This window comes from Hipposideros armiger, unplaced genomic scaffold (assembly GCF_001890085.2).
Source record: "Hipposideros armiger isolate ML-2016 unplaced genomic scaffold, ASM189008v1 scaffold_66, whole genome shotgun sequence".
Classification (NCBI taxonomy): Eukaryota; Metazoa; Chordata; class Mammalia; order Chiroptera; family Hipposideridae; genus Hipposideros; species Hipposideros armiger.
Genome location: NW_017731416.1, coordinates 93,945 through 107,230, shown reverse-complemented (window position 1 = coordinate 107,230; position 13,286 = coordinate 93,945).

Below are 13,286 nucleotides of genomic sequence, written 5' to 3'. Positions count from 1 at the left end.
AAAATGAGACAACTCACAAAAAGTGCTACAGCAATGTCTGACACACAGTCAGAGCTCAGCATATGTCAGCTTTCATTATTGCTGAACAGCTCACCCTGTGACTGAACAGTGAATATACTATTGATGTGTGGTTCTCAGACTGTGTGTCCCATCATCACCTAACCAGCCTGTAAAAATACACTAAATCCCTGGGGATCCTTCCCCAGAGAGTCTGCATTTTCCCCCAAGGACTTCTGGTGATTCTGATGTAGGTAATTTATACATCACACTTTGAGGAAACACTGCTCTTGTCTATTGGAAGACTGTCTCGTTTTAGAAACTGCACCCGTGGGTATGAAAGTCTGTTTCAAATGACTGAATCCTTTGGCATGCTCATTCTCTTTTTCCCACTCTCAGAATGTTCTTTAATAGTCAGTCCATGCTACTTTGTTCAGTTACTGGACAGATGTGGCTATTTCTCCTACATAGAAATATACTTAGATAGCAATACCTAGGTGGTAGTATACTAAGCAGACTTTTTCCACTTTTGATTTTGTGCCTGTAGGAAAATGGGGAAAGGATGACTGGTAGGCTGAGAATGTGTTCCTCCAATAAAAAGTTGTGATCCTATATGTATATTACTTAGTGACAGAAGCTAATCTGAAAAGGCTACATATTATACGATTCTAACAATATGACATTCTGGTAAAGATAGAACTATGGAAATAGTAAAAGGGTGAGTGGTTTTGAAGAGTTGGGGAGGAAGGGATGAATAGGTGAAACATAGAAATTTTTTAGGTCAGTGAAACTGTTCTGTACGAAAATATAATGGTGGATACATGTCATTATACATTTGTCAAACCCACAGATTGTACAACACCAAGAGTGAACACTAATGTAAAGTTTGCACTTTGGCTGATACTGATGTGTCAATGCAGGTTTATTAATTGTAACAAATATACCAGTCTGGGGCATGTTGATAGTGGATGTGTGGGGGCTGTGGATATATGAGACCTCTCTGCACTTTCTGGTCAATTTCGCTGTGAACATAAACTACCTTAAAATATATAGTCTATTGAAAAAAAAGTCATGGTCTTTTGCCCAGTTTCTGGATCTGATTCAATTTTCAGACCTGGAACCCATTGATTGAAGTGTTGGGCTGATTCCTATGAGAAAGATTACCTAGATTCTTTACATGATAATGATTCCTTTAGTCCTTCCCCAAAGGGTCCCATTACCATTTATTTGTGTAACTTTGCACTGTGGGAAAAGAGAGGAATGCCTAGGCATTTTGAGATCTATTGGACACAGGGTCTGATTTGACATTGATACCTATAGACTCAGGTCCTCATCATGGCCCCTTGTTACAGCGATGGTATATAGTAACAGGGTAATACATGGATTTCTGGCCAAGGTTGAGCTTATAGGAGGTCCACTGGGTCCATGAACCCACCTGATGGCCATTTCCCTGGTCCCAGGATGTTAAGTGAGTTTGGCATGCTTGGCGGTTGACGCAACCTCTACACTGGGTCCTAGTCACATGGGGGTAAGAACTATCACAACAAGAAAAACCTACTGGAAGATTCTTGAAAGTATCACCCACATTCCACACAGCCAAGATAGTAAAGTAAAAAACAATATGGCATCCCAGAGAAGGAAAGTAGTGTAGATTGATGGCACCCTTCAGGATTTAAAGGATATAGAAGTGATAGTTCCCAAGTTACTTGTTTAATTGGTCAATCTAGCACCTGCAGAAACCAATGGCCCCAGAGTGATAACTGTTCACTACTGAAAGTTCAAGCAAATAGTAGCCCCAATTACAGCTACTATCTGGATGTATCTTTGTTGGGGTAGATTAATAGGCTTCAGATATGTTGCCATTGTTTTGGAAAATATGTTAATTCCTATCCCAAATCATAAAAAAGGTTCAGATATCATTCAGATGGAATAGACAACAGTATATATTTAAAGTTTTGCTCAAAGACTTACTTTAACAGTCCTGGTTTCTGTCATGATACAGAACAAAGAAATATGGATTGCCTGAGCATACTGCAGAACATCACATTGATTAGGCCAGATGAGCAAGAGGTGGTCACTATGCTGGAGGTGCTGGTAAGACACACGTACTCCGGAAAGTAGAAGATGTGACCTGTAAAGACTTATGGGTTTTCTGCATCTATAAAATTTTTAGGGACCCAGGAGTCAAGAGCATATCCTCTCCAAAGTATAAAATAAATAATTATGTCTTTCAAGCTCCTGCCCAAAGAAAAAAGCACAATGACTAGTAGAATTCTCTGGGTTCTGGAGGCAGCAAATTCTACACCTATTCTATTCCAGGAAGCATGAAAGATTGCCAGTTTTAAATGGAGCCCAGAGCAGGAAAAGACTCTCCAGCAGGTCTAGGTTGTAGTGCAAGCAGCCCTGCTTCTCGGCCATACAATTCAGCTGATCTGAGAGTATTAGGAGTTATCATTGGTGGGAAAAGGTATCATATATAATTTCTGTGAAGCTCCCAGTGAGAGACTCATCATTTGGGGTTCTAGAACATGGAAAATTATATGCCCTTTGAAACACAACTCTGGCATGCTACCAGGTTTTAGAAAAGGTGGACCATTCAACCATGAGAAATGGACTGTATATCCAGGACTGTATATCATCATGAGCGGGGCTCTAGCAAATCCATAAATCAAATGGTCAGGTGGGCCCAGAAACAATTCATTATAAAATAGAAGTGGTATATCTAGGACTGAGTAATAGTAGGACCAGGAAATTCAAGAAAACTGCATAAGCATGAGCAGGTAGCTCAAATCTCCATGGCATCCATCCCTGTGGGACCAGTGCTCCTTTGTCAGCTTGTAGCTATGGGAATAGAGAAAATTTAATATACCAGGTGAAGGAGGAGGAAAAATCTGAGTTTGGTATGCATAAAAGTTGGCATAGTATTTGAATACAAGTGAACTATGATGGTAGCTGCACTAGAATCTCATTCAGAGATGGCCTTGGAAGATAGGGAAATCTTCTCAATGCACAGAGGATTGGTGGGCTTGATTATTCTTTTTGCATGCAAAGAGAACTAACCTGAGGTTAAATATGTACAAATTCATGGGTCGTGATGAATGGCTTGGTCAGCTGGTCAGGGCCCTGGAAGGATAAAGAATGGAGGATGAATGAAAAGAAAGTATGGATCAGAGGCATTTGGTTGGATATGTGGGAGTGGATATGAATTGTGAAGATATTTGTACCACATCTTAATGTCCACTAGATAGCATCTACCGTGGAAGTGATACTAAACAACCAGTAGACAAAATGACCTATCCAGCTGACAGCAGCCAACCTCTGTCATCAGCCACTTCAGTGCTGGCACAATGGGCATATAAATGATGGTAGCATAGAGAAAGCATTTCCATGACCCCAACAGTCTGGAATCCCAGTTACCAAGGCTTATCTATCTATGGTCCTTGCTAAATATCTAGTATGCCAGCAACAGAAAACAATATGACACCATTACTGAAGAAGACCAACCAGCCTCTAGGTGACAGGTTGACTGCGTTGGGTTATTTTCATGCTGAGGGGGTGAGTTTATTCTCACATGTCTCACAGATGGACATGTATTCTGGGTATGGGTTTGCCTTTTCTGTCCCCCTGGTCTTAGCCAGCACGACTGTCAAGTTTGTGGAGTGTCTGATTTACTGGCATGGAGTCCTGCATAACATTGCCTCAGATCGAGGGACCTGCTTTACAGCAAAGGAGGTTCATGAGTGGGTCTATGACATTAGATTTTCTTGTCATATCACATTCTGTTGCACTCAGAAACTACTAGTCCGATAGATCATTGGAGGTTCAGAGGCAATACTCTACGTGGATGTGGTACCATCTTTTACAATGCAGTATATACATTGAATCAATGATCTTTATGTGTATTGTGTCCCTAGCAGGAAGAATACATGGACACAGGAATCAAAGGGTGGAAACAGTAGTGACCCCACTTAACCCCAGAGTGAGTTAAAAACAAACCAAGTAACCAGTGGAAACATGTGATTAGGTGAAGGACAGTAATTCCTCATCTTAAGAGTAGTTTTTTGTTTGTTTGTTTCTGAGAAAGGACACTGTGTAATGATATGGACAACTTTAAAAATTAAGGTTGTGCCACATAATTAAATAGACAGTGCATCACCATTTGTTACATTTATTGCTCATAGAATTACAATCAGTCACCATATCCTAAGCAGGTTTATTGTTTGTTCCTCACACTCCTCAGGCTCTGATTCAGTGGGCATACATTAGTTATTGGAACCAACCATCCATGTGTATTTGGTCACGGAGGTTTTATTGGAATTGGAGTACGCAGAACCGTGATGACGAATGGTGCCCCACGCACTATTATTTATTCTATCTTCCTATGCACGAGGATGTTTTTGCTTGAGCTGATTTATTTTCCATTTTGATTCTCCTTCCCCAAAATGACAATGCCACCCAGTGCAGAAGAGGACACTGGCAAAGCAGAGAAGGGAGGGATGAAGAGAAGAAGAAATAAATGGAACACTAGGGCCAAGAGGACCTTCCAGCTGGAGAATTCTTTCTTGAGTACCTGAATTGTGAATCAGATAAGATGTCTGATTTTAAGCCCTTGATTTTCTAGAAAATTGAATAGAGACATACTACTAGCTTCCTTACAAGAAAGCGATCTTGTTTCATTGGACTAATTCTGAGAAAAATACATTCCTTCAAAAAATCAAAGTATTTCTTTTATAGCAACTAACAAACCTTCAAAACTGGAGTTATATTTGGATTTTACTAGAGTAAGATGTATAAATAATTAGTGTAATGGATTTATTAAGGTGTAAAATATATAGAATGTTAGATTTATTAAAGTTTATATTTCTAAAAACATTATATTAAAATGCAGCACCTGAGGAAATTAAAATGATAAAAAATAAAATTTGCTCCCAGTATCTGAACTCCTCCATTCAGTATGGCTCACAATTTTTCTTTTTCTAAATTCAATTTTAATTGCTTAAAATTTAAATCTTTTTTATTCAGTTGTTTTCAGTGATTACTTTTTGATCTCAGTTAAAATCTCTTAGATGCTTCTGATTTCTGCAGGGAGAATTCTGTTTTTAAAATCTTTTTAATACCATCCCTGCACTCTTGATTTCATCAATACTTCTTTATCCACAACACATACATAATAAAAATCTCAGTAAATCAGATTATTTTCAGGAGAGATGGTCTGAACTAATAAGAAGATTATATTACAATCTGTCTTTAAATCCACATATACCTTTTAAATTTACTCATAGGAATTTAGCTACTAGAGTGTTAATAAGTTACGTGGTATAAGCTAAGAGTTTATTGTAATGAAAAGATAAATAATTCTTCTTAATTTTTTGCTGGTCCTTTGTCGTTAGAGCAATTCTTCTCCCTTTCCCATACCTGTTCTATGAGTATTTTGCAAGGGGACTAAACAATGCAAAATGCATTTCTTAGGCGTCCCATTAACTGTCTTCCCATCTGGGTTTGGTCAGCGGGGACCATTGGTGGAAGATTGGAAGGTTGGAGGCAAGGAGGCATTTCTACATCTCTCTCTATATCTAGGCAGCGAGTGCAGCTGCTGGAGGGCTTCAGGTCTCCTTGGACAGACTGCTATGATTTCTGCATTTGCCTGGTGGCCCTAAACAAGGAACATTTCCTTCTCCCTTTGATCCTTTAGCCCAGGGCTGATGGGGATTTCCTGTGGCTGCCAATCTCTGAGTTGTCCCATTGCTCCCTGTTTTGCTTCTCAGCTCATCCATTATTCATAAAACTAATTCTGTGCCTCAAATTCCCTCTGTTTTGGAAAATATGGACCTTGAAAATAGATAGTTTTGGGACAACTAGATCATCATTTGGAAAAAAAAATTAGTTTCACATCTCATACCGTTTGCCAGAACACATTCCAAATGGATCAGAGACCTAAATTTAAAAATTAAACCTGAATAATTAATAGGAGAAAACATTGGTAATTTATCTCTTGATGTGAGCATGAAGAAATCTTCAAACTATAATCTAAACTCTAGAAACAACAAAAGAAAAGATTGATAATATAAGTTACATAAAACTAAAGAAAATATTTTTTACATGACGAAGCACCACATGCAAAGTCAAAAGACCATTTAAAAATCAGGGGACTTAGATGACAGTCAAAGGTCTAATAAATAAGCAATTCTTAAAAATCAAGAAAAAACCCGCAAGATATATCAAATGGACAAAACCCCTAAACTGTTCACAAAAATAAAATAAAAATGGCCCTTAAATATATGAAAAGATATTCAACTTTATTTATAATAAAATGCAAATTAGGACTTTATTGGGAGACCATTTCTGATCTCTCAGATTTGTAGAAGGTTCAAAATCTAGATAATACATTTGTCAAGGCTGTGGAAATTCAGACACTTTCAAACATTTCTGGTGAGAATGCAAAATGACAACAACTCTTCTGGGGGAATTTAATGGTATCTAACAAAAGTATTTATGTATTAATCTTGACCCAGAAATTCCACTTCTAGAAATTTGCTCCACAGACATACCTCCAGAAATATGAAACAACATATATGCAAGATTTTCATTCAGGAATGAGTTGCAATAACAAAATAATGCAGTCAGTCTGAAGGATCACTCAAAGGAGAGTGATAGAATTAAATATACGAGGTCGGACAGTTCAATTCGAGAGCTCATCCTAGAAAAAGTGCTACATACCTCATTGCTGAATATCACTATGGTCACCTTTGAAGTACTCCCCTTGGGAAACTATGCACTTCAGCACTTTGCACTATGAACACGCCAGCGCCTAGTCCACCCTTCAAAGCAATTTTGGAACTCTTTCTGGAATGGCCACCAGAGCTGTCGTCGTATTACCCTTGATGTCCTGAATGTCATCAAAATGTCTTCCTTTAAATATTTCCTTTATCTTCAGGTAAAGAAAGAAGTCATTGGGGGCCAGATCAGGTGAGTAGGGAGGGTGTTTCAATACAGTTATTTTTTTACTGGTTAAAAACTCCCTCACAGACAGTGCTTTGTGAGCAGGTGCATTGTCATGATGCAAGAGCCATGAATTGTTGGCGAAAAGTTCAGGTCGTTTTTGTCTAACATTTTCACACAGCATTTTCAGCACTTCCAAATAGAAAAATTTGTTAACTGTCCAATTGGTACAAATTCATAAAGAATAATCCCTCTGATATCAAAAAAGTTTAGCATCATTGCAACAAGTTCGCAAACTTAATTGTCAGACCTGGTAGTACTCCATAGAATGGTGTACAATGTTGCCAAAGAGGAAGAATAAAGAATCTCTCTATGAATCCGGGATGTAATGTAATGCATACAATAGGCTACCTCTTGTGTAAGAAACAAGGGGAATTTGCTTGTTCTTGCAAAATTAAACAGCATATATCAGCCAGAAATTGATGAAAATATTTACTTACAGGGCATATAGACATGGTGTGGAGGGTATAGGGATGAATATGAGAATTCCTTTAGTAGGCTGTTTTTATATAGTTTTAATTTTGAACCAAAATATTTTAAATTTCAAAAATATAACAAAAACACAAAAGGCAGACATTAAACTTGAATATAAACAACCCAATTGCATGTCAATTTGACAATAATCATATAGAGAAAAGAATAAAGTCAAGTAACTTTTGAATACAGGGCTTTGTATACCCTAAGTAGAATATATATAAAATCAAAAATAAAATGCAAAGAACTATTGACATTTGCTTGACAGCTTTGTTCTTGGTGGTTGTATTGGTGTATAATTCTAAAACTGTTTGGTGTGTTTAATAAACTAAAGCAAACAAATCAATATATTGATGTTCTTGTGAAGCAAGGTTTTTACTTTCATAAGCGAGGTCAAATGATATAGAGGTCAATGAGAGATGTGAATATGAGCTCATCATGTATAATGTGTGTGTGTGTGTGTGTGCATATATATATATATATATATATATATATATATATATATATGAATTACATGGGCACACTTCCTAGCTTTGTTTAGTGAAAAGACTTTAAGCAAATCCACTTCAGTATCAATGAGTACATTTGGCTCCTTGGAAGCCATAGCAGGAAATTTACAAGGTAAGCCTGAAAAATCTTGTGTCAGAAAGCAAGTAATGAAATGGATTCATTAAAAAGAACAGTACAAAAGCTGGCTTGGGACAAATTACACATCATAAACAATGATAATAATTGATCATAGCATGTTAAGTAAAAACTGCATGAATGCATAGTGATGAGACAAAGAGAGAAAGAGAGAGAGAGAGACAGAGAGAGAGAAAGATATCAAGAGAGAAAAGAAAGGCTCTTTCTATAAAAGAATTTTAGCTAATAAATGCAGATGCAGTAGCATGATTAGAAAATCAGCATTTTCATTCCAACATAATAATTGATTCAAATTAGGATTAGTGAATGCTGAAACTACCAGGTGAAAGATTGTTGGGGAACAGGATATTTATATGGTCTCAAAGTATCACCCAGAGATTATTTGGATATAAAAAGAAAAATGCACTTTTATGGACAGATCTGCTATTTCGCACCTTAACCAAGAAATCAAACCTGGCATTTCTAAAAGTGGGATAATCTAAGATTATCTGCCTCCTGAAGTAATGTAATAAGTATAAAAAACCTCATGTAGTTAGTACATTTACAAAGTACTTAATCTAAATCATAGGTCAGTTCTGGTAAGTTGTGTTTTTTGAGGAATTTGTTCAATTTGTCTAAGTTGTCAAATTTATTGTTATAAAGCTTTTGAATATTCTCTGATCCTTTTAAGATTAGTAGGTTTTTCAGGGATGTTCCCTCTTTTATTTTATACCATTGGTAATTTGTGTCTTCTTTTTTTTTTTTTCCTTGATCAGTCTTGGTAAGTGTTTATCAATTTTTTGAGGAATTTTTGACTATTGTCTCTCGTTTGTCTGGTTTCTGTTTTATCAATTTCTATCCACATGTATTATTTCCTCCTTTCTATTTACTTTGAATTTGACTTGTACCTTAATTAGGTCATTGATTTAAGACCTTTCTTATTTTGTAATGTAAGTATTCAGAGTTATAAATTTCCCTTTAAGTGGTGCTTAGCTACATTCCACAAATTTTGAGATGTTACATTTTCAATATCATTCAGTTTATTTTCTATTTTTCTTATAATTTCATCTTTGATCTGTGGACGATTTAGATGTGTTACTTAATTTCCAAATATGTGAGGGTTTTCTGAGTATCTTATTGCTGTTAATTCCTAATGTAATACCGATGTTGTCAGAGGACACCATCCGTAAGGTGTCAGTCCTTTGACGTTTTTGAGGCTTGTGTTGTGGCTCCACATATGACATGTCTTGGCAAATGTTTCATGGGTGCTTGAAAAGAATGTATATTCTGTATCCATTGGGAATCCCAAACCTAAAATAAGGAAAATAACAGGCGTATCTAGAATCTGGTTTATTCTACAAGACAACTGACCTGGAGTTCATACATAAGTCAGTGTCATAAAAGATAGAACACAAAAACATGCAGACTTGTCTAGATTCGAAAAGACTAAAGAGACAAAGCAATACAGAGAAGCATGTGAACTTTGAGTGGATCCTGGATCAGAAAGTAAAAAATAAGTAAAAGGCATTTTGGATGGTTCAGTTGGAGAAATTTAAATACAAACTGACTAAAAGATGCGGCTGAATGTTTTTCGGGTGATAATGCATTTCAGTCACGTAAGAGAATGTTCTTATTCGCTGGAGATGGATGCTGAAGTATTTAGGCACGATGTCTGCAACTCATTTTTAAATGGCAGAGAGAGAGGTGAGAGGGGGAGGAGCAGGCAGGCGAAGTGTAAGCAGTTGGCCAGTCTTGGTAAAAGGGACATGGCTGCTCATTGTCTTATTCTTGAACTTTTCCTTATTTTGAAATATTTCAAAATCAAAGGTTAGGAGAAAAAAAACTCCCTCTTTGTAAATAATTAGGGCAAGTTTCTTTATTCCTAGTTAGACTTTACTGATATAAGTGTCAGGTACATTGACTTAATTCTCAGCACAGCCATCACTGTTATTACTATCACTGCTTTGCTGTACCATAAGAAAAAAATAAGGATAATTTAATGTTCCCAGTGTTGTAAGAGAAGTAAGAGCAGTAAGAGGATCAAACTTGAGTCTAATGATGTCTAAAGCCTGTACTCTAAACCTATTTTTTTCTCATTTTGGCATCTCATTTTTTGGTTGAGACATTGTCTTCCTTTGCATAATAAATGGGTTCCCCATAGGTATAGCAGAGTTAAATGTCTGCGCCTTTCCTATTGGGCTTATGACTCAAAGCAAAAATTGCCCTGGGCAAAGTTAAACAGGCAAGAAAGACTTCATTCAAGGCTACTGCAATAAGAGAGAGAGGCCAGAACCCAATCTAAGTTCTGCTCTGCTAGAAGAAACATGTGGTACATATCGCTGGGTCAGCTCTGTCTCCTGGTGGCCCTATGAATACGGGATGCCCACGCTGTCCTGTCCCCGACAGCCCTGCTCAGCTCCTGTAGACTCCTGCCTATGGCTTTTTTTATGGAGTCAGTCCATCTCATATTTGGTCTTCCTCTTTTCCTGCTGCCTTCTATTTTTCCCAGCATTAAAGGGCTAGAATGTTTTTAAGAGCTAGGATGGTGATTGGGGAGGGTCATAGGCCACCTCTGCTTGCAAATTGGCCTTACTCAAAGGCAAAGTAAACTTTCTGCATCTTCATCATTGAGGTAGTTTTACAGCTTGGAGCAGGGTGTCCACGAGAAGTTAGGTTCCTCTCCTCCCACAGAAACCAGGAGGTAGGGGTGTTAGCTCCCTTGGTATTTACATTTCAAAGGGATGGCTGTCAGGTCCTTGAGAAAGAATTATGGGGTCCTAAAACTGCTAAGAAGCACCCCTCCCACAGGTATAATTGTCATATAACTTGAGTAAGAAGCTTTTTAAAGATTTACATCTTAAGCGGAAAAAAGGTTTACAATGACAAGTTTTCTAAAGTGAATGCTCTAAGAAAAGGGAAGCCTGTCTAAAGTTTAGTCAAGCTGGGGATTGCTAAGGCCACTTTGGTCATGACAAGGCAAGTTTATAGAGGTCTGACTGAGAGATGGATGTGCAACCTGCATCTCTCGCCCCAGCCCTCACTCAAGTTCCTGACTTGACCTTGAGCTATTCATTACTGGACAAATCCTTCTTTTCCTTTTGAAAATGCATAAGTACTTTCCTTCCTGTGCTCATATACCTCTTCTTTCCACCTTAGTTCTGCTGAATGAATATTCCCTTTACAGCCCTCTGGTTTTCCTCTCTCATTTTCTTTCTGAGCTTTTAATCCTCTTTTCTCTCCCTCTCCTTGTTTTGGGCGCTAGACCATCTCTTGGCTCCCTTCCAGTTGTAATCTCTATGGGTCTCTGACTCTCAGTTGTACATCTAGGGGAAAGTAGGGCTATGCCAATGCAATATAGAACAGTCTGGCTCTTCTCAGGTTTTCATATGAAGGTGATGATTGAAAAGCTTTTTTCTAACTAGTGCCACAGTAGCAGGATGAGTCGGTGATGGGCAGGAGTTATGCAATCAGAGGGACCTGGGTCCCATATTTGCAACTTACTTTGTAGCTTTGAGCAAGCCTGTTAAATTCTCTAAGCATCAATGTATTTGTTTACAAATTAAGAGTAATATACTACTACCATAAGAATTAACTAAGGTAATAGATATAAATATAGTGTCAAATATTGAGATCACTGTTTCTTTGGGGGAAAAACAAAAAACAAAAAACAAAACAAACAAAAAACTAAGCCTGCCTACATAATGCCAAGAGATGCTTTTAGAAGATCTAAGGTGACATTTTCTCAGGTAGAACATTTGATCACTTCCCCCTTGTGCTAGATGTGCCCTCAAAAATAGGTTCAATAGATTTGTATTGCATCAACTTAACTAAAAAACTACACTTCCCAGCATCCCTTTCTCTGCATAATTCTAAGTCAGTTGGGCCCCAGGAGGCATTTTGCAGGGGATGTGACAGGTGGCAGGGAAGCAGCAGCCATATGATTTATGTCCATGTCAGCACAGGGCACGAGGTGCTGCCGCAGCCCACTGTGTGTGGTCACGTGCTGTAGCCCATCTGCTGGTCACCTCCAGCTCCTGCTGCGTTTCTGCCTCCAGCTCCTCTGACTCTTGGGGCAGACAAGCAGCTCTGTGATAAAGGCTGCCAGCTCCCCCCGCACGATACCGCCATTGTCAACGTAGGAGCTTGAAGGAGGTGAAAGTCTGCAGTGGCTACTAGTCCTTTCTTTCTGCCCATCCTCAGGTTCCAGGTTTTCTCTGCTTTCCCCAGTTTTCAACTATCTGCTCTTTCAGATGGCCTGTCTGCAGATTGAGGCTCCAGCACCAGAGCAGGTGGAATAGCTTCATGTAGACTATGTAACCTGCTCCACCAAGTACATAAAGTCAACTCCCTGTGACTCAGCTTTTAATATATCAAAGCTGTCATAGCAGTTTTGCTTATTTGACTGAACCTTGTCAGATACAATAGATAATGAGTTTGATCGGAGTAGCTGCATAGCTCAAGCTTAGTATCATCTCTCAGTTACTAGGATAATTCAGTAGAAGATGACCATTTCCTGGGGAGGGGGAGGTAAGAAATGAGGCTCTGTACCTGGGCCTTCAAGTCCTCCTTCCTTGAGAAGTGAGTGTGTGTGTGTGTGTGTGTGTGTGTGTGTGTGTGTGTGTGTGTATAATATCTCCTATTTCTAATTCCTTTGAGTCAGACTAATTCTAGGATGGTGTTTTCACTCCATCAATGATTACAAGCTATAATGATAGCCTTTCCTAATGTGGTGACAAAATCTCACATAACTATGCAAATGCTACTTTAGTAATTTCTAATACAGTTTTTTAGTACAGATTTCTAGAATCACTGCCACTTTTCACATTTAAGCATAACATGAAAAAAATATTGGGTTGTTGGAAAAGTCATGACGCATTTTTGCAACAAAAAACAGAAAAAATGTGTCATGACTTTTCTGGCAACCCAATAGTAACTTTAAAAAGATAAGATATACAATATAAGCTACAATAAAAAAATGTGAGTGGAAATACAAGCTCAGAGAGGCTGCGGATTTTGTAGTTGGGAATGTAGACTAGGACCAGACTGCCTGGTGTTTCAATGGTTAGCTCTGAACTCACTGATTATGTGGTGCTGGGTGACTACTTGGGCTGTCTGCCTCAGTAGCCTCATCTACGGTACCAGGGCATAATGGGGGCATTGTGGTCAATGTACCTTGCTTAGAGTAGTGCACG